This window comes from Chrysochloris asiatica, unplaced genomic scaffold (genome assembly GCF_000296735.1).
Source record: "Chrysochloris asiatica unplaced genomic scaffold, ChrAsi1.0 scaffold00003, whole genome shotgun sequence".
Classification (NCBI taxonomy): domain Eukaryota; kingdom Metazoa; phylum Chordata; class Mammalia; order Afrosoricida; family Chrysochloridae; genus Chrysochloris; species Chrysochloris asiatica.
In genome coordinates, this window is record NW_006408521.1 from 8,905,427 (window position 1) to 8,925,658 (window position 20,232).

A 20,232-nucleotide genomic window follows, 5' to 3' on the forward strand; every position below is an offset into this window, starting at 1 on the left:
ATCAGACATCAGCAATGATATCCCTCATTCCATGGTCTCTTCTGAATCCTGCTTGTACCTCTGGAAGTTCTCTGTCAATGTATGATTGTAGCCGTTTCTGTATTACCTATAGTAAAACTTCACCCGCATGGGATATCAAAGAGATTGTCCGATGATTTCTGCATTCAGTTGGGTCACCTCTCTTTGGAATGGGCACAAATACAGATCAGTCAGCCCAGATAGTTGTCTTCCAAATTTCTTGGCATAGATGAGGGAGTATCTCCAGTGCTGCTTCACTTTCTTGAATTATTTTAATATTTATTCCATCAATTCTTGGTGCCTTGTTCTTTGCCATGTCCTTCAATGCACCTTAGACTTCCTCCTTCAGTATCATTGGCTCTTGATTATATGCTACCTCTTGAAACGGTTGAGCATTAACCATTTCCTTTTGGTACAGTGACTCTGTGTATTCCTTCCATCTTTTCTTGATGCATTCTGCATCATTCAATAATTTGCCTAGAGAATCTTTCAATAATGAAAGTCAAGGTTTGAATTTTTTCTTCAGCTTGAGAAATGCTGAACGTGTTCTTCCTTTTGGGTTTTCTGATTCCAGATCGTTGAACATTTTTTTGTAATATTTGGCTTTATCTTCTCAAGCTGACCTTTGAAATTTCCTGTTCAGCTCTTGGACATCCTCAGTTCTCCCATTTGCTTTAGCATCTCTATGCTGGAGAGCAAGTTTCAGTGTCTCTTCTAACATCCATTTTGACCTTTTCCTTCTTTCCTGTTTTCTTAATGACTTTTCGCTTTCTTCATGTATGGTGTTCTTGATGTCATCCCACATTTCTTCTGGTCTTCGGTCTTTAATGTATCAAATCTGTTCTTCAGATGATCTCTAAATTCAGGTGGGATATATTCAAGTTTGGCTCTCATGGACTTGTTTTCATTTTGTTCACCTTCAGTTTGAATTTGCATATGAGTAATTGATGGTCGTTCCACAGTCTGCCCCTGGTCTTGTTTTGACTGATGATATGGAGCTTTTCCATTGTCTCATTCCACAGATGTAGTCAATTTGACTTCTATGCATTCCATCTGCTGAGGTCCATGTGTATAGTTGTATCTTATGCTGTTTAAAGAAGGTATTTGAAATCACTGATTTTGCAGAATTCTATCATGCATTCTCCAGCATCATTTCTATCACCAAGGCCATATTTTCCAACTACTAATCCTTCCTCTTTGCTCCCAACCTTTGCATTCCAAGAACCAGTAATGATCAATTCATCTTGACTGCATGCTTGATCAATTTCAGATTGAAGAAGTTGGTTGAATTCTTTGTCTTACTGTGGTGGCTTGTCAGTTGCTGTGATTCTGAAAGCTATGCCACCAGTATTTAAATACCAGTAGGGTCTCCTTGGTGTACAGGTTTCAGATGAGCTTCTGGAGGAAGACAGACTAGGAAAAAGGAGGGACGAACTACTTCCGAATATTAAGTCACTGAAAACCTTATGAATAGCAGAGAACACTTTTATCATGTGTAATTCATGTTAATAATCCTACTCACTGACTTGTATTAAGCATTACATAAAAGGAACACAATTGCTCAGTAAATGGATGCTTTTGTCACTATATCCCTTAGATTTACACCCCAAGTCCGAGGTTTTTTAAAACACCCCATTCCTTTTGTTATTTACACATGAATGTAAAGACAGTGTGTTAGTTTTAATGAGAAGATTTATAAAGCACATTATAGTTGAATTATAGTCCATAGAGGTCCTGGTGTGGTGCTGTAGGATAAGCAGTTGACTGGCACTCATAAGGTCAGTAGTTCAAACTCACCAGCTACTCCTCAGAAACCCTATATAGGGCTATTACGCGTGAGAGTGAACTCGACGGAACTTAACAACAACAATAAAAAGTGAGCTAGACCTATTTAAGACAATACAAAGACCCAGGAATAATGAGAGGAGGAAAATAAACTTAATTATGCTGATATTCAACTATCTCAAAGTTTGTATGTATGCTAATTATATATACAGTGAGGATGCAAATTCTACAAACTACTCACTAACATTTTCTTCTCATAAAAAGGTAATTTAAAGAATCGTTTGTGAATTCTATATTACACCTCACTGAGACGACAATACTAAAGAACACCTTCAACACGAGTCTCTCCTTCAGTGGGTAAGAAGAAAGGATGAGCCGTAACCTTGGCCTCAGCTGTGCATGTTCTCAAGCTAGTGGCAGATTTCTAATCACACTGGCAAGATCAATTTAAAACTAACTCATCATACTAGACGTCTATTTTCTTTCACTGATTTAAATTGGCAAGAGATATGAAAATATTTTCTAAGCTATTTAAAAAACAAAACAAAACAATCTTCAGCTTCAGTTGAAGCACTTGAAAAGAAACTAGATACATATGCACACACTATACATAAGCACACAGATACATGTTCTATATAGTTTGGTGCCCAGTTGTTGTTGTTGTTATGTGACATGGAGTCGGTTCTGACTCAGCAACCCTGTACAGGGTTTCCGAGGCTGTAAATCTTTACGGGAGCAGAAAGCCTCCTCTTTCTCCTACGGAACAGTTGATAGTTTCGAACTGCTGACCCTGAGGTTAGCAGCCCAATTTGTAATCACTATGCTACCAGAGCTCCCAGAGAGCTGATTAATTGAGGAGAAAAGACTGCAGTGATATGAACTGCTGCAATCAGAAAGGATAGGGTTATAGGGGAAGTGATGCTAGAAGATTTTCAAAGGTTTGGAGTCAGGGAGTGAGACAGCGGGTAAAATAGGGAAGCAATCTAGATGTCAGCTCAGATCGGGAATGTGGAAATAGGAAAAAAATGTCATAGTTATTGTAGAAATCTTACCAGTGCCTTTTAGACGGGGAAAAGGAGGACTAGGAATCAGGATTAAACCTGAGCAACTTAATGAGTGTCCTGGTATGCCAGTGCAGGATCAGCACTATACTGCAAAACATCCAGGTTGAGAGTTCAATCCCACCTGCTGCTCCTCGGAAACCCTGTACAGGGGTGCTATGAGTCAGAACCTACTCAATGGCACTTAGAAACAACAACAATACTGAATGAGGAAGGAGTCCTGTGTACTGCTGTAGGATAAGTACTGGACCACAGGGCAGGTTTGAACCACAAGGTTAGCGGTTCAAACTCACTAGCCGCTCCTCAGAAACCCTATACAGGGCCGCTATGTATTGGATCCGACTCCAAGGCACTGAACAACTACTTCATGACTGAAATCTTGTGACCGAGGTCTCGTTACCAACATTCCTTAAGGAATGCTGAAATTTGTACCCTCTCTCCTTGTTTGGGCAATTGTATAGATGTGCAGGACATGCCCAGGGCACATAGCTGAGCAACCACATCCTTGGGCAAGTCATTAAGGAAGACCACCCACAGTAATTTCTGTATTTTTACTTCTTTCTGAGATATTTTACAGGTTGGACTTGTTTATTCCATGCCTTAGGCATAACTTTAAACAACATACCTTCAACTGGGGAGGAGGAAAACATCAGACCCTGGGAGCGATTGGAACCAAGGTTCCAAATAAGTTCTGTCTACCTGGTGTGGCACTGTGGGCTAATGTGTCAGCCTGCAAAGTCATTTGAACGGCAAGGTTGGTGGTTCAAGCTCACCAGCTGCTCCTTGGAAACCCCATTCAGGGTTGCTATGAGACAGCACTTAACAACAACAACAACTCCCAAAATAAGCCTTTTCAGTGGAATCCATTTTGAAGAAATGCTATACAAACAAGCAATTAACACGACTCCTCATAAACAGGTCACTTCTGGAAACTCCTGCCTTTCCCTTTCAATCAACATGATGCTTTTTCCCTACCCAAAACATTTAAAAACCCAGTAAACAAAGGCTTGACTGGGGTTAAAAATATTTTGGGTAGGGAAAAGGCATCATGCTTATTTGTTTACTGGGGTTCTGGTGTGGAACCAGTATGATAAGCACTGGACTAGAAGGTCAGTTTGAACCTCAAGATAGAGGATTCCAACTCCCCAGGCACTTCTCAAAACCCTATACAAGGTGACTGAGTCAGAATCCACTAACAACAAGAAGGCGGGTTTTATTTTTTATTTTTGTTTTTCAGGAAGTGGCCTGTTTAGGAGGGGCCAAGCTAAACCTAAGAAGCTCTGGTAGCATAGTGGTTGCAAACCGCAATGTCAGCAGTTTGAAACTACCAGCTGTTCTGCGGGAGAAAGATGAAGCGTTCTGCTCCCGTAAAGATTTAAAGCCTCAGAAACCCTGTGCAGGGTCTCTATGGGTCGGCACCAACTCCACGGGCACATAACCACCAAGCCAAACCTTTGCTGGAGTCCTGTTGTGGTGCTGTCTAAGCAGGGGACTGCAAGGTCAGTTGGAACTGCAACAATAACAACAACAAAGCCTTTGTTTGGGAAGATGAAGGTTAAGCTTTGAATTAAGCACTTTGCCCCTAGGCTTACAAGCCTCTTTCTCGTAGGAAACCTTTGTGCTCATGGAAAAACAGAAAGCTAGTCTCACCTGACTATTCTGAATCTAAAAGCAAAACTCATTCTTGAATGATGGAGGTGTGACTGGCACTCCTGGTAACACCTTCTTTAAAAATTCACTACAGGTAAATTTAACAACAACAAAAGAGAAATGATCTCACCTTTCTCCATATTTTCAAAGTACTTCCAAATAAGGAGGAAACCAAGAATGTCAAAAGAAAACATTCAGTCTAAATCAGTAGACTGATGTCAGTGAAGGAGAGATCATAAAGTTTGATGTCCCTTCTCTCTGTGTACCTCTTTTATACTTACACACTTGTGCACAAAATTAGGCTGTAATTTCACTGGGTTGTTGAATCTGAGGCATTTAGAACCACTTCCTTACAGGAAAGAACATAAAATAAAATTGTCAAATACTCAAAATATAGAAATAGATTTATCTGTATAGTGATCGGAATACTCAGTTTTCCATCATAAATGAAAACAAAGAGGATAGTTAAACTTCATGAAAAGAAATGACAATAATTCTCAAATTATAAACTGAGTGATTGCTTTTGAGTTGGTGTTTTGGAACTTAGAATGTAGAATATCCTGTAAGTAACTGATTAAATAGTATTTTTACTGCATGGTTCCTTCTCTTCAACCAGATTTATCCATTTAATAGTTCAACCTTTATTATAATGTAAGTGTTCTCTTAGTAACCCTGTATAGGGTTTCTGAAGAGCGGCTAGTGTGTTTGAATCACTGACCTTGCAGTTAGCAATCCAGTGCTTATCCTATAGCTACACACACACCAGGACTAGCAAAATCATTAAAATAGCAAGTCCAGGAAAATAATGATCTAACAACACAAAAACAAGGGATGGGGAGGAAAGAGAGCTAGCAAAGAAAACAGAAGAATACAAAATAAGTTTTTTTTACTTTCAGTGTTCTTCTTTTTTTTAAGTTAGGAATGCATTAAAATGCTGAGTCTCACCTTTTATCCTTTGAAAAATAGGGTCTCAAGTTGACTTAGACCACCACACAATAAATAAATTCATGAAAAACGCATTATGCTTGGTAAAGAAAGTAGTTGGTTTTGTTAGGTACCTTTGAGTAAGTTCTGAGCCATAGTGTCATGTTTTTCCTGGTCCCTACACTCTGGAGTGTGTGTGTTTTTAAAGAATTAGCCCCACCAAGTCATTGCTGAACAATTACTCATGAACAATAGGCATTCACTCAGAAGCGGGTCTGTCTCTGCAAGTGTAGAAGACCAGGGAGCACTGGGGCGCATAGGTTAAGTAAACGTGAAAGTACACTTCAGAGAGAGAAGCAGGTCTATCACAGCGAGTGGAAAAGACACTATGGGATTGGGGTGCACTAATGTGTAAGGGGATGGGGTCTCTTCCTCCAAGACTGGGCTGATACATGCTGATTAGGAGGAGTGGCATGTTGAATATTCATTGATTTTTAGTAACGAGGCACAGGCTTCAGGGAAAGGAAGTGCTTTCCTCCATGCACTATTTTCATGGGTTGTCTACCCATGACCAGCTGCTGTTTCTCTCTACCAGGATTTCAGGTCCTGGTATCATTCTCTCTGCTTCCAGGCTGTTCTCAGTGTTACCATTCTTGTTGGACTAAAGATGTTGTCCCCCTTGCTTGATCCCTGTCTAGTAGGAGAGGATTCAGGGCAAAGAGGTGGAAATGAAGTATAAAGAGAGGCCTAGGGCCCAGGGGTCCTAACCTGTCCCTGACAAACAATAGAAACCTAATGGACAACAAAATAAAACACAGCCCCTGTCCTGCACCACTCTCACAACTGTTATGTACGAACCCAACGCTGAGCTGCCACTGCGCCAATCTATCTTTTGTGGGGGGTCTTCCTCTTTATCCCTGACCCTCCCACTTTACCAAGAGGAAGCTTCTCAATGAGATGACTGACAAGGTCGCAGCAATGGGCCCAAACAACATTTCTGAACATGTCACAGAGCTTCATTCAGCTGTACATAGGGTCATTATAAATTGGAATTCATCTGCCAGCACCTAACAACAAGTTTTTCTCGACCTTTATCTTCTATGACGTCTCTTTACCTTTCCATCAATCCTCAGTGCAGAAGATGTCAGCCAATAATCTGTGTGAATGACTAAAGTTCAAGCCTCTGAAGTATCTGTATTGTAACAGTTTATTAATCCCTTGCATATCTAACTGGTAGAATGTTAAATAATGGAGAAAAGAGCACAGCTATAGGCAATAAGTAAGTAGGAGTCAGATCATTTGGAAAAGTTACTCTTTAAAAATGGGACTGGCTTTGCAGATTATTTTCTTCCCTGATGACCTTATATTGTTGTTGTTAAGTGCTACGGAGTCAGTTCCGAAGCATAATGACCCTGTTTTGGGCTTCTGAGGAATGGCTGCTGAGTTTGAACCACTCGATCTTGCGGTCCAGTACTTATTCAACAGTACCACACCAGGACTCCTGATAGCTGGCCTTACAGCTCCTTTAAATGCTTCCTACATGGCACTGTGGGTTAATGTGCCAGACTGCAAAGCCATTTGAACTGCAAGGTTGGCAGTTCAAGCTCACCAGCTGCTCATCAGACCCTATACAGAGTAGCTATGGGTCGGAACCGACTCCATGGCACATAACCACCACCACAAATCAACTTCATATTTGTATCTAAAATATGACATGCTCAGTCATTTTTAAATGACAAAAGACTACAAATAGAGAACAAGAGGATACAGAGGGTAATATAAAATGCACAGTTTTGTAATTCTCCAAGTTCATGATCAAAACTAAGTAAATTACTTTTTTTCCCCAGCTGATATTCCAAGAACTGAAAACGCAATCTTAAAAGAGAACAAGTGACGTGATCCCCATGTTGTTTCCATGGGCTTGCATTTTTAGCTTTGCAAAATATTTCAACTACCACAATCATTTAAATAAAGTGAGGAATAAAATCTGTCAACACTGATATGAATAACAGATTCAAGGATTTTGCTCTGAGATGCTCTCAATTTTATGCAGCTGATAAAAATTAACTTTTGTTTTGCTTCGGTCAGTCATGTGAAATAAGCCTGAATTATTTTCTCCAAATAAGCAATGAACATTTTTTGCTTAACAGCTAACCTCATTTCTTGTGACTTTATAATAAAAGTTTGGACTGATTTAGTGTGAGCCAGAAGAGAACCAATTTAATCAAACATGTGACAACAAAATCCATGATACGCTCCATGAATAACTAGTTCTTCAGCATTATTCTAATGCAAAATGTGCTTGCATTAAAATCCTATGGAACTGATAAAATGTTAGCAAAAGAGAATGCATGAATCTAGCTGGCATGCACAACTATATGAACAAAATTTGACTTAATGCCATGTTTTTGCCTATATCTAAAAGGTCTAACCCTCTTAATGTTATTTTCTGTTAAATCTTCCTAATTCAATTTAAAGGTTGTTTTTGTTGTTAAGTGCTGTGGAGTCAGTTCCAACCCATAATGTCCCTGTATAGGGTTTCTGAGGAGTGGCTGGTGTATTTGAACCGCCGACCTTGCAGTTCAAACTAACTTTGCAGTCTAGTGCATTATCCTGCAACACCACACCAGGACTCCTCAGAGGTACTTAAGAGCATTTAGGCCTCTTGGTATGGCACTGTAGTATCAGCACTGGACTGTGAACCACAAGGTCGGCAGTTCAAAGTGTTCCTTGGAAACCCTTTGTTCCTCGGAAATCCTATACAGTGTTACTATGAGTCAGAACTGACTGGACAGCACTTAACAACAACAACAACAACAACAAGATCATTTAGGGAGCACAGTGGCTCAGTACAATAAGCACTGAACTGCAAACCTTAAGGTCTATAGTTCAAGCTTGCCAACGACTCCGTGGGAGAAAGAGGAGGCTTTCTACTCTCTCGAAGATTAAAAGATATGAGTTGAACTGACTTGATGGCATTTAACAACAAAGGTCACTTAGAATGATAATCCTAACTTAGGTATAATTAAAATGCTTTAGCAGTATTCAACTTTGATTTCCACCTGACAAACCATTTTTATAGATACAAAAATGACTCCCCTACTATGAGGAGCTACATTTTAGAACTCACTTAGTAAGAGCGGAGTCCTGGTGTGGTGCTGCTGGATAAGCTGTTTAAACCACAAGGTTGGTGGTTCACACTCACCGGTTGCTCCTTGGAAACCCTATAGGGGTAACTGTAATTTGGAAGCAACTCACTCAACAGCATTTAACAGTAAGAAATCAAAAGATTGTCAACTACAGTACTCCCTCATAGTCCTTTGACTAAAACTGAGCGATACTGTTTCTAGAAGTATTTACAAAGGTCTCACAGAATCTTCTCCTACCCTACTCTTCCTGGTGAAATGCTACATTGCAGTCACAATTTAGCTCATTACAATTGTGCAGATTTAATAAGAATACAATATGAATAAAAGCAATAAAACTATCACTTTACACATAAAATTTTAAATAACGTGAACATCTCCAAAGGAAACTTTGGCAACAAATGCATTATTTCAGAACTAGGAGAAATGAATAATAACCTCTGTTTATAGTGTCTGCACTTGCCAAGGTCACTTTAGTTTGTAACACTACTGCTTTGCCAACATCAACACATTAGTCTTAGATTATGACATTATTGAATTAGGTCAATTCTTTGAGAATCCATTCCTGTGATTACCACGTGATTACCATGCACTTCTCTCCCAGATTCTGTATTGTGTCACCTTTTGTGAAATGCCTCAAAATTAACTAGTCCTCTTTTTCTAGGTTCCATAGACACTTTGGAGTCCTTATGTGAAGCTGTGGGTTAATGCGCTGAACTGCAAGGTCAGTTTGAGCCACAAAGTTGCAGGATCAAGCTCACCAGCCGTTCCTCAGAAACTCTATACGAGGCTGCTTTCAGCGGGAATTGACTTAATAGCACTTAACAACAACAATACAGACACTCTGACCTATGCCCAGTGTCACATATATAACCCCCACACTTAGTGGTTAATGTATCTGCTCTTATGAGCTTCTTATGGCTCATCTTCCCTGGGCACTACATATATGGCCAACCACATTGCAAGTGTTGTTGTTGTTGTTGTTAAGTGCAGTCGAGTCAGTTCTGACCCATACCGACCCTGTATAGGGTTTTCAAGGAGCAGCTGGTGAGCTTGAGCCACCGACCTTGCAGTTCAAATGGCTTTGCAGTCGGGCTCATTAACCCACAGCACCACACCAGGACTCCACATTGCAAGTATGTGGTCTTGATTGTTAGCAACTGAACTGTTTATCATTCAAATGCATTGATTTTATGAATGTTTATTTAGGGAAACATTCAATGTGTGCAGAAAAAATGATTAAGCTTGATTACTGCTTTGAGTACAATCATCAATCATAAGGTGGCTAGAAGCACATGCCAAGAACTTCATTAAAAATGGAAATGTTATCTACTCTAAGAATGGCAAGTGACGGAGTCCTGGTGTGGTGCTGTGGGTTAATGTGCCAGACTGTGATGCCATTTGAACTGCAAGGGTGGTGGTTCAAGCTCACCAGCTGCTCCTTGGAAACCCTATATGGGGTCACTATCTGTAAGAACCCACTCAACAGTACTGAACAACAAGTTTTTTAGTAACATATTTATTTGAGATATAATCCATATACTACACTATAAATTTTGCTTTTTAATGGGTCTAATTCAGTGGGTGTTAGTGTATTCAAAGACTTGTGAAACCTGTGCTATCATTTTAGAACATTTTTATCATTCCCAAAAGCACTTTGTATCCATTAGCAGCTATTTCCCATTGCCACCCACCCGTCACACTAGTCCTTAACAGCAATTACTCTTAGTTTTTGTTTATATTAATTTTCCTGTTTGAACAATTCTTTTAAATGAATCATATAAGTTGTGGTTGTTTTGTGTCTGGCATCTTTGGGTAAGTATATATATTTTTTAATTGAACAGTTATAGCATATAATATAGGTAGTCAGTATTGCTACTACGGAGTCCTAGTGTGGCGCTGTGGGCTAATGCATCACACTGCAAAGCCATTTGAATTGCAAGGTCGGCAGTTCAAGCTCACCAGCTGCTCCTGGGAAACCCTATACAGGGTCGCTATGAGTCGGAACCAATTCGACGGCACTTAACAACAACAACAACAACATAGCATGTAACAGTACTTCACTACCCTTTGGTTTGATTAAATGGATGTACCATAATTTTTTTATTCATTCATAAGTTGATAGATATTTGAGCAGTTTCCACTTTTTCAGCTGTTAGGAATAATGCTGCTATGGGCATTTATGTAAAAGATTTGTGTGTGTGTATGTGTATAAGCTTTCATTTCTCTTGAGAAATTTCATGTAAAAATGGAATTGTTGAGTCATAAGCAAATTCATTTGATCATTTTGAGGAAATGAGTAACTCTTCTCTAAATTCATAGCCAGCTTTCTTTTCATTCCCATCAGCAATAGATGAGGGTTCCAATTTCTCTACATCCTTGTCAATATTTTTTCATTGGTGTGGCAACATAGGATAAGCACTCTACCTCAATGTCAGTTTGAACCACAAGGTCAGCTGTTCAAACTCTCCAGTAACTCATCAAAAACCCTATACAAGGTTGCTATGGGTCAAAACTGACTTGATGACATTTAATAAAACCAACAACAATCTTTTTACTATAGATATCTTAACAGAAAGAGCCCTGGAAACATAGTGGTAACCCAATGGGCTAAGTAACCACAAGGTCTGCAGTTCAAATCTACCAGCATTCCGAGGGAGAAAAATGAGACTATTTGCTCCAAAAATGATTTAAAGCCTCAGAAATCCTGTACAAGATCGCTACGAGTCACAACCAACTCAACAGCACACAACCACCATCACCACTATCTTAACGGGAGTGAAGTTGTATTTTCATGGTCGTTTCAATTTGTACATCCCTAACAATAACAATGACAATAACTGGTGTGGCACTTTAGGAGAAGCATTGGACTACAAGGTTGATTTGAACCACAAGGTCGATGTTTCAAACTCATCAGCTGCTCCTTGGAAACCCTATACAGGGTTGCTATGAACTGGAATCAACTTGATGGCACATGACGACAATAACAATGACTTGACACACATAACCACCAATGACTAAGAACACTCATGTTAGGAATGAAATGTAAGAAATATGAAGCTAGGAAAATTGAAAGTTGTCAAAAATTAAATGGAACGCATAAAGATCGATATTCTAGGCAGTGAACTGAAATGTATTGGTCATTTTGAATGTGATAATCATACAGGTTACTATTCTGGGAACAACAGATTAAAAAGGAATGGTGCCACATTCATCATCAAAAAGAATATTTCAAGTTAACAGCACCAGTATTCCAATTTATGCACCAACCACTAAAGTCAGGGATGATGAAACTGAAGAATTATACCAATTTCTTCAGTCTGAAATTGATCGAATGTGCAATCAGGAAGTACTGATAATTAGTGGTAATCGAAATGCAAAGGTTTGAAACAGAGATGAAGGACCAGTATTTGGAAAATATGGCCTACATGAGAGAAATGATGCTGGCGATTGCATGAGAGAATAGTGCAAGACCAATGACTTATTCATTGCAAATACTTTTCCTAAACAAAATTAAAAAGTACACATGGACCTTAGCAGATATGGTATGCACAGGAATCAAACTGACTACATCTATGGGTAGAAAAAGGTGGGGAAACTCAGTACAAACAGTTAAAACAATGTCAGCGGCCGAAAATGATACAGATCAGCAATTGCTCACATACAAGTTCACGCTGAAGCTGAAAAAACTTAAGTCCATGAGAGCCAAAATATGACCTTGAGCATACATATTCCACGTGAATTTAGAGACCTTCTCAAGAACAAAGTTGATGCATTAGACATTAATGACTGAAGTCAGTAAGAGCGGTGGGATGATATCAAGATCATAAAGGAAGAAGGCAAAACGTCATTAAAAAGACAGGAAATTAAAGTAGCAACTATCATTAGGAGGGCGCAGGAGCAGGCATTTTTTCATTCATGGTGTGCACAGGATCACTAGATAGCTCCTAATAACAACAATAACATATGACTAGTGATTTTGGGAATCTTTCCATGTGCTTATTGCTGTTGTTGTTAAGTGCCATCAAATCAGTTCTGACCCACAGCGACCCTGGATAGGGTTTCTGAGGAGCAGCTGGGGATCTTGAACCACTGACCATGAAGTTCAAACAGACTTTGCCGTCCAGCGCAGTAACCCACAATGCCACATCAGGACTCCATGTGCCTATTGGCCATTTGTATTTCTTCTTTGGAAAAATGTATTATCAAATTGTTTGTTCCGTTTTTCAGTAGTTCCATGTTTTTGACTTGTAAGAGTTACATGAGTACTTTATGAAGCAAATTCCATTAGAAGATATATGATTTGCAAATACTTTCTGTCATTCTGTAGAGTTTTGCTCACTTTACTGATGTGATCACTTGGGAAAAACACTATTTTCAATTACATGTATGTTTTATTTTTCTACTTGTGCTTTTAGAGTTGTATCTAAGAAACCCTTACCTAACCTAAGGCCATGCATATTTACCCTAAAAACTTTATAGATTTTAGGTCTTTGATTCATTTTGAGTTACATTTTTTGTATAGGGTGATATAGGAGTTCAATTTCATTCTTTTCCATGTCTATACCCCCTGTCTCAACAAAATTTGCTGAAAAGATTATTCTTTTCTATTGAATTGTTTTGGCAAGCTTGTTGAAAATTAACTGACCATCAACGTAATGAGTAAGTTGAGTGGCACATTACATAGCACTTTGAGAGGCGACAGAGGGCTAAGCAGTGAATAACATGTTAAATAGGGTTTCCTCCAAAGATTGTTCTGGCAGCAATATCCAAGATGATTTTCATGGGGAGGCAGTGAGTAGAAAAACATTAGAGAAACAAGTTAATTTCTACAAAACTCAAAATAATGCTGACACTATCGTCGGCTTCCTAATAGTCATCATCTCCTTCTACCCTACTTAAAAGACCCTGATTTTGCTCCACAACCCTGCAGACAGAAATCTGCTCAGATAAAGTGGAACTTTCCACAGAGGTGAAAGATTAGTCTGTGACAGGGGTCAATAACTGTGTTCTGTAAAGAGCCAGGTAGTAAACATTTTAGTCTTTGAGAGCTCTGCAGTCTCAGTCCCATGTGCTCACCTCTGCCACTGTAGCAAGAAAGAAATGACAATATGTAAAAAAATGAATATAACTGTGCTCTAATAAAAATTTGTTTTATGGTATCTGAAACTCATTATATATAATTTCAATGTGTCATAAAATATTCTTTTGCTATTTTTCAACCATTTAAAAAATGTAAAAACTATTCCTAGCTTTTGGGTCATACAATATGACATGTGACAACAGAGCATGTGATGTGGTTCTGATCAATGAGAAAGGAAGTTGGCTAGAGTGTTTCTAGAAAAGATTTCTCTATCTAATATGAACAGATGTGAAATGAAAATGAAGTTTTTGAAGATGAAATGTTCTGAGTTAAATCAACTTTTTTTTTTTTTTTTTGCATCCATGGGAGGAAAGCTAAGAGATTCAGAAAAGCATCTTTAACTGATACAATCAGTGAAAAACATTAAGTAAGACAAAAGCAGAATGATCACAGGATGATGAATAAGACACAAAATGCATTGTTTAACAGAACTGGTAAGACTGAATTGGTGTTCCAGGGGCTTCTAGGCTAGGAAACATACAGTGGGACATTAAACATCAGAGTTATGTCTCAGGCTTTGGCCCTGAGTAAAAGGAGAACGGTATTACCTTTTAAAGGAAGATGGGATGGCTTGGATGGAAAATGAGCGGTCTGGAACCTCAGGGAGGCAGCTGGAGATTAATACACAGAATACTGAGTACCAGCAATGGATCTGCTGAGGATAGCTGGCTGCAATGTGCAGCACATCATTTCATCTTGGTTTGTACCAACCTTAATTTCCAGCTCCTGAAGGTGCTAATGAAACCAAGACAGACAGTGGTCACACATTCTCTGTGACAGTAACAGTCAGCTAAGCAGAGTCTCATCACCAGAGAATGGTTTGGTGGGACGGTGGTAAGCTCTTGTTGCTCAAAAGTGCTGCTGCCTGACATGTGTGTCACACCAGGGAGCCCTTTGAAAGAGGCATTTCTGTCTTCCTGAGTCATTTGCTTTTGCCTGATCAGATCAGCAGTTTTCAACCTGTTCCCTGGGAGTCTTAGCGTTCAGTGATGCACTAGGACCACTGTAAGCAGCACTGACAGTCCCAGTTGTTGTTGTTGTGAAGTACCATCGAGTCGGTTCCGACTCATAGAGACCCTGTATAGGGTGTCCGAGGAGACGCTGGTGAGCTTGAACTGCGGACCTTGCAGTTCAAATGGCTTTGCAGTCTGGCGCATTAACCCACAGCGCCACACCAGGGACAGTCCCAGTGGAGGGAGAAAACTAAAAATTGATGTAAAACAACCACATTATAAATCAAAACAGCAAAAACAACAGAAAATGTGATTCTACTACTCATTTTAGAAAGAGAGATTACTAACAAAAGGGAAAACAGCTTTAAAAAGTTCAGACTTTTACAAAAGTAAAGGCTTGTTCAGCTGGAGTTAAGGGACAGATTGGAGATTAAACAAGCAAGTAGGCAAGCAGAGATCAGGGATGAGAGATGCCAAGCCACATGAAGACTGCCCTAGAGCAGAAGCTTAGAAGAGACAATGACATCTCTCCAGAGACTACAGAGAGAGCACGCCTTCATCTAGAGCTGGCACTGAATTTAGACTTGTAGCCTCCAGAACAGCGAGAAAATACAATTTCGTTCTTTAAAGCCATTTCCTGGCTGCATTTCTGTTATTGCAGTGCTAGAAAACTATGACAGGTAATTGTCGTTGTTGTTAGGTGCCATTGTATTGGTACCGACCCATAGCAGCCTTGTGCACAGCAGAATGAAACACTGCCCGATCCTGGGCCAACCTCACCACTGTTACCATGCCTGAGTCCATCGATGCTGCTGTGACACGTAATATATTTCATTAAATGAAATACTTTATCACAATTAAATGTCTGATTTTGATATGTATATACATTGTATAAAATTCAAATAAAATAGGTGCAAAAATAAATGCAAAGTGACGGACAGAATATAAATTCATGTACATAAACATTAAAACACATTGTTATATGTGCATATGTCACAAGAAATTAAAAGCAACAGCTCAACTATATGCACTAACTTAAAGAGGATGTTATTTGAAAGAGAGGGAAGAAAAGAGGGAGAGGTTATAGGGAATGGAACAGGTAAGTGAAGGCTTCAAATAAATCTGCACTTTCAAGGTTGTTTAACTAAACAATAACCTGCAGAAGCTGTCATAAACTGTTAAAATATTTTATTTTTATTTCTAGATGGTAGGTACGTGGATGCCTACAAAATGATATGACTGCATGTTTGAAGTATTACATAATTTTAATTAAATCTTGAACCATTCATTTTAATAGCAAATATTTTCTCAAGGCTGAACACTCTCAATCAGCTACTCTATGACAAAACTGAAAAATTCCAGGTTTTTTTTTTTACTGTATATAAGGTTGCTGCAATAAAAACAGTGCAGATTAGGATGAAAAAAATTCACTGAGCTGATAAATGATATAAAGACCCATTCCGGCACCATATAGCACAACAACTTGAACTATTAGCGGGAGACACAAGTATTTATATTTTCACCAACAGTAGAGGCTGAAATAATTACGCTGTGTTGTTGAAAAGACACTGTAAAAACCCTCACCATTTATAGCCTTACATTGATACATGGTGGCTGTTGTTATAAGTTGAAGAGTTCATTCTGACTCATAGTAAACCTGTGTACAACAGAATGAAACACTGTTGAAGTGTTCAAAATATTTTGACAATAAGACAGAAAAACTTCCTAGATGCAAAGTCCAAAAATAAGTAGTACCCCTCATCACTTCAAATACATTTTCTGAATTTTCAGATGTGATGCAAAAGCATACTATTCATTTAACAAGAGGTAAAATATTTTATGATTTTTAAAATAGTTTGTAACATTATCTTCATACTTGAAAAAAAAAACCCAGATCTATTAAGTAGTAGGGAATAAAGGCATATACATTTAAAACAAATTTGTTTATAATTGACATGGAGAACTGCACAAAGAATACCAAATCTCTCAGAAGTTTTTTTTTTTTAATGGTGTTAATAGACTCTTGTCAACCTGAAGATAAGAGAGACAGAGACGAGGAAGGGCTGGCTGGTTGGTGAGACTGTGGGACAACTGGGTCCATGGACAAGGACACAGCCATAGACTAGAGTTGAGAGTGAAGTGTCCAGCTGATATGAAGTGACTGGAGACACACAAAAACACCCAAACTTGCAGATAGTACCAATTTGACCTAGCTTTGATGGCTGGATAATCAAAACTCAATTAGAGGAAGATAAAAAAATTGTGATAAAATTGATAAGTGTCAATTGCTACCAGTTGATGAACTTGACCTGCACTTATGGATGGATGTAGTAGCTCAAAATACCATCTGAGAGTGAAGGAATCTTCACATCAAGGATCATTTTCATCCCTTCTGTACACAGGATTGATGGGGATGGGGAACTAAAACATTGGCTACCTAAAATGGGGGCTAGGGGTAGAGTATAAAAGCATGAAGTGACTGCCTTACACATTTTCAAGAGGAAGTTTAGTTTCAGAGTGTGCAGGGGAAGGCAGGATCCCCACTGAATAGCTTTCATCTTGTCTAGACGGATCTGGTGAAAAGAGATGGGGATAAGATTCTTATGATTCAATAGTAATTGTTACCATGACTAATTGCGACTGTCACAACTGTAAAGGTGGAAGTTTTATAACATAAAGGGGGAGTAGTTATTCTTACATTACAGAAACAGAGGACTGTTCTGCCTAGGACTGTAAAGGCAGAAGAGCACAAGTGGAATGTGGGAACCTATCCAGAGAAGCAGTGACACCAGAGATGGAGGCAGAGATGGGGATATGGAGAGAGGGAGCAACTGAGGACTCTGGACTCATGGAAAGAGAGTCCTAAGTGCTGACAGCCAGGAGGCAGGCTTACAGAATGTGTCCTTTGGTTGTTTAAATGATTATATATTCCTGAGTGTTCTCCCATGTAAACTATCACTCAATTCACAATAAAATCTTAAAAATAAAAATAAGAGGCTGAATCAAGAAAAAAAATGGTGTTAATAAAACACCAGTCATGTAAAGAAACCATAACTCATCTGTCTGTTTGTCATACTGTGGTAGTTTGTGTGTCGTTGTGATACTGAAAGCTGTCCCCAGTATTTTAAATACCAGCAGGGGCCCAGCTGTTCAGGTTTCTGTGGAGCTTCCAGATTCAGAAAGACTAGGAAGAACGTAAGGCACACCACTTCTGAAAGGTCAGTCACTGAAATTCTTATTAGTAGAAGTGGAACATTGTCTGACAAAATGCTGGAAAATGAGCCCATCAGGTTGAAAGTTATTCAAAATACAACCAGGGAAGAGCTGCCTCTTCAAAGTTGACTTGACCTTAATAATAGTGATGGAGTAAAGCTTTCAGTACCTTCATTTGCTGATGAAGTAAAACTCAAAATAAGAAGAAATAGCTGCAAACATCCATTAATAATTTAAATGTGGGAAATATAAAGTATGAATCTAGACAAATTGTAAGTCATCACAATGAGATGGAAGGCATAAAGATCAATATCCTAGGCATTAGAGAGCCAAATAGACTGGTATTGGCCATTTTGAATCAGACAATCGTACAGTTTACTATGCCTAAAAAGAAAAATTGAAGGTGAATGGAGTTGTATTTGTGGTAAATGAAAAACATTTGAAGCTCTATCTTGAATTGCAATACTTCCTGAGATAGGGTAATAACCATATACCTGCAAGGAAGACCTTAAGTTAGTTCTAACTCACAGCAAGCCTATGCCTAACAGAAGAAACCTCGTGCCCGGTCCTGTGTCATCCTCACAATTGTTGCTATGTTTGATCCCATTGCTGTGGTCATTGTTCCAATCCATCATGTTGGGGGGTCTTCCTCTTTTTCACCAACCCTCCACTTTACCAATTCTGATGTCCTTCTCCAGAGACTGGTCCCTCCTGATAACACATCCAAAGTATGAGAGATGGAATCTCATTATCCTGGTTTCTATTGAGCATTCTGACTATACTTCTTCCAAAACAGATTTGTTCTTCTGTAAGTCCATGATGAAAGCAAAAAAGACAAGATTGCATAGCTTGTAATAATATTTACCTTTGTTGCCTTTAACTCTTGTGCTATCCCACTGTAGTCCTTGGCTTGATAATTGTATAATTTTCTCCCCCTTGTATTACCTTCCTCTTCATCCAAGATAATGTGTCTATCTTTTAGGTAGTGATTCAATCTCCTTTGCTCTCTTACTCATAGTAAAACATCCAAGAATTGGTATGTAAACCTTTTACTGACATTTTGCGGAAGCATGCTCATATAATATTAGTCAAATTAGTGATTAACTAATTTCATTCAGCACTATATGCTCTACATTCATCCATGCTGTCAGGTGTTTTGAAGATTCATCATTATTCTGTAACACTGCAGTATTGCACTGTACAATTCCACGGAGTGTACTACAGTTTCTCCATTCATCCACTTAGGGGTACATAGGTGTCTCCATCATTTTACTACTGGGAAGAATGCTGTGATGAACATGGATGTGCATGAACAATAAAACCATAAATTATGCAGTCATTCCAACAATCACCCATACAATATTAAAAAGTCAGCATTTGCCTAGTGATACAATTCCGAAAGCAGGAGAAATAGGAAAGAAAGATGAAGGGAAATGGTAAACACTGTAGGAAGTGGGAAGAGTGTTGTTACATTGTGGGGATTGTAACTGTTGCCACACAACAAAATGTTCATGCACTGATGTACAGAAAGCACACTGTTTGTAAACATTCCTCCAAATCATATATATACATAAAGCTTACAGTTGTTGAAAATTAACGTTTGCCTCAACATGTTCATGATACCATTTTATTTACATTTTTATAATAAACACTGGACTGCCAGGTTGGTTTGAACCACAAGGCCGGTGGTTCAAATCCACCAGCCCCTCCTTGGAAACCCTATTTAGGATCGCTACAAGTGATGGCACTTAACCACAAGGACAATAATCAAAAAGAGGAGGACTGTATTATTTAAATATGAAAACATCCTAAAATACAAAAAAGTGGAAATGTTTCAGAGTTGTTGATGTTGTGAGGTGCTGTCAAGTCGGTGCCAACCCATAGCAACTCTGTACAGGGTTTTTGAGGAGCAGCTGGTGAGCTTGAACCACCGACCTTGCAGTTTAAATGGCTTTGCAGTCTGGCACATTAACGCACAGTGCCACACCAGGACTCCATGTTTCAGAGTAAAAGAGGCTAAAAACAATTATATGCAACACCTGTTCCTAGAATGGGCTCTGAGAAAAGGGGGAAGTGATGGAAAGGGTATTATTAATAAACTGAAAAGTACACGGTGGACTGGATCAAAGTATTGTATCAATGCTGCAATGTACCTAAGTAGTTTAGAAAAAATAAAAACAGTATGTGTGTGTAAAAGCAGTGTAGGAAAATGATAAAGAAAATGGAGTAAAGTGTTAACAATCAGTGACTCTGGATAAAAAATATACATAGTATATAGGTGTTCTTGTATTATTTTATACTACTTTTATTTTTTTCAACTTGCCTATAAATTTGAAATT

At 38.8% G+C, this 20,232-nt stretch overlaps 1 protein-coding gene and 1 pseudogene across 2 annotated transcripts in view; one reads left to right on the plus strand and one right to left on the minus strand.

Moving 5' to 3' along the window:
* The window catches only part of PRKG1 (protein kinase, cGMP-dependent, type I), a 1,720,113-nt gene that overhangs the window by 370,494 nt on the left and 1,329,387 nt on the right, over positions 1 to 20,232 (minus strand). The gene's annotated exons all lie outside the window — the stretch shown is intronic.
* Positions 15,771 to 20,232, plus strand: part of LOC102818168 — a 57,329-nt pseudogene continuing 52,867 nt past the window's right edge.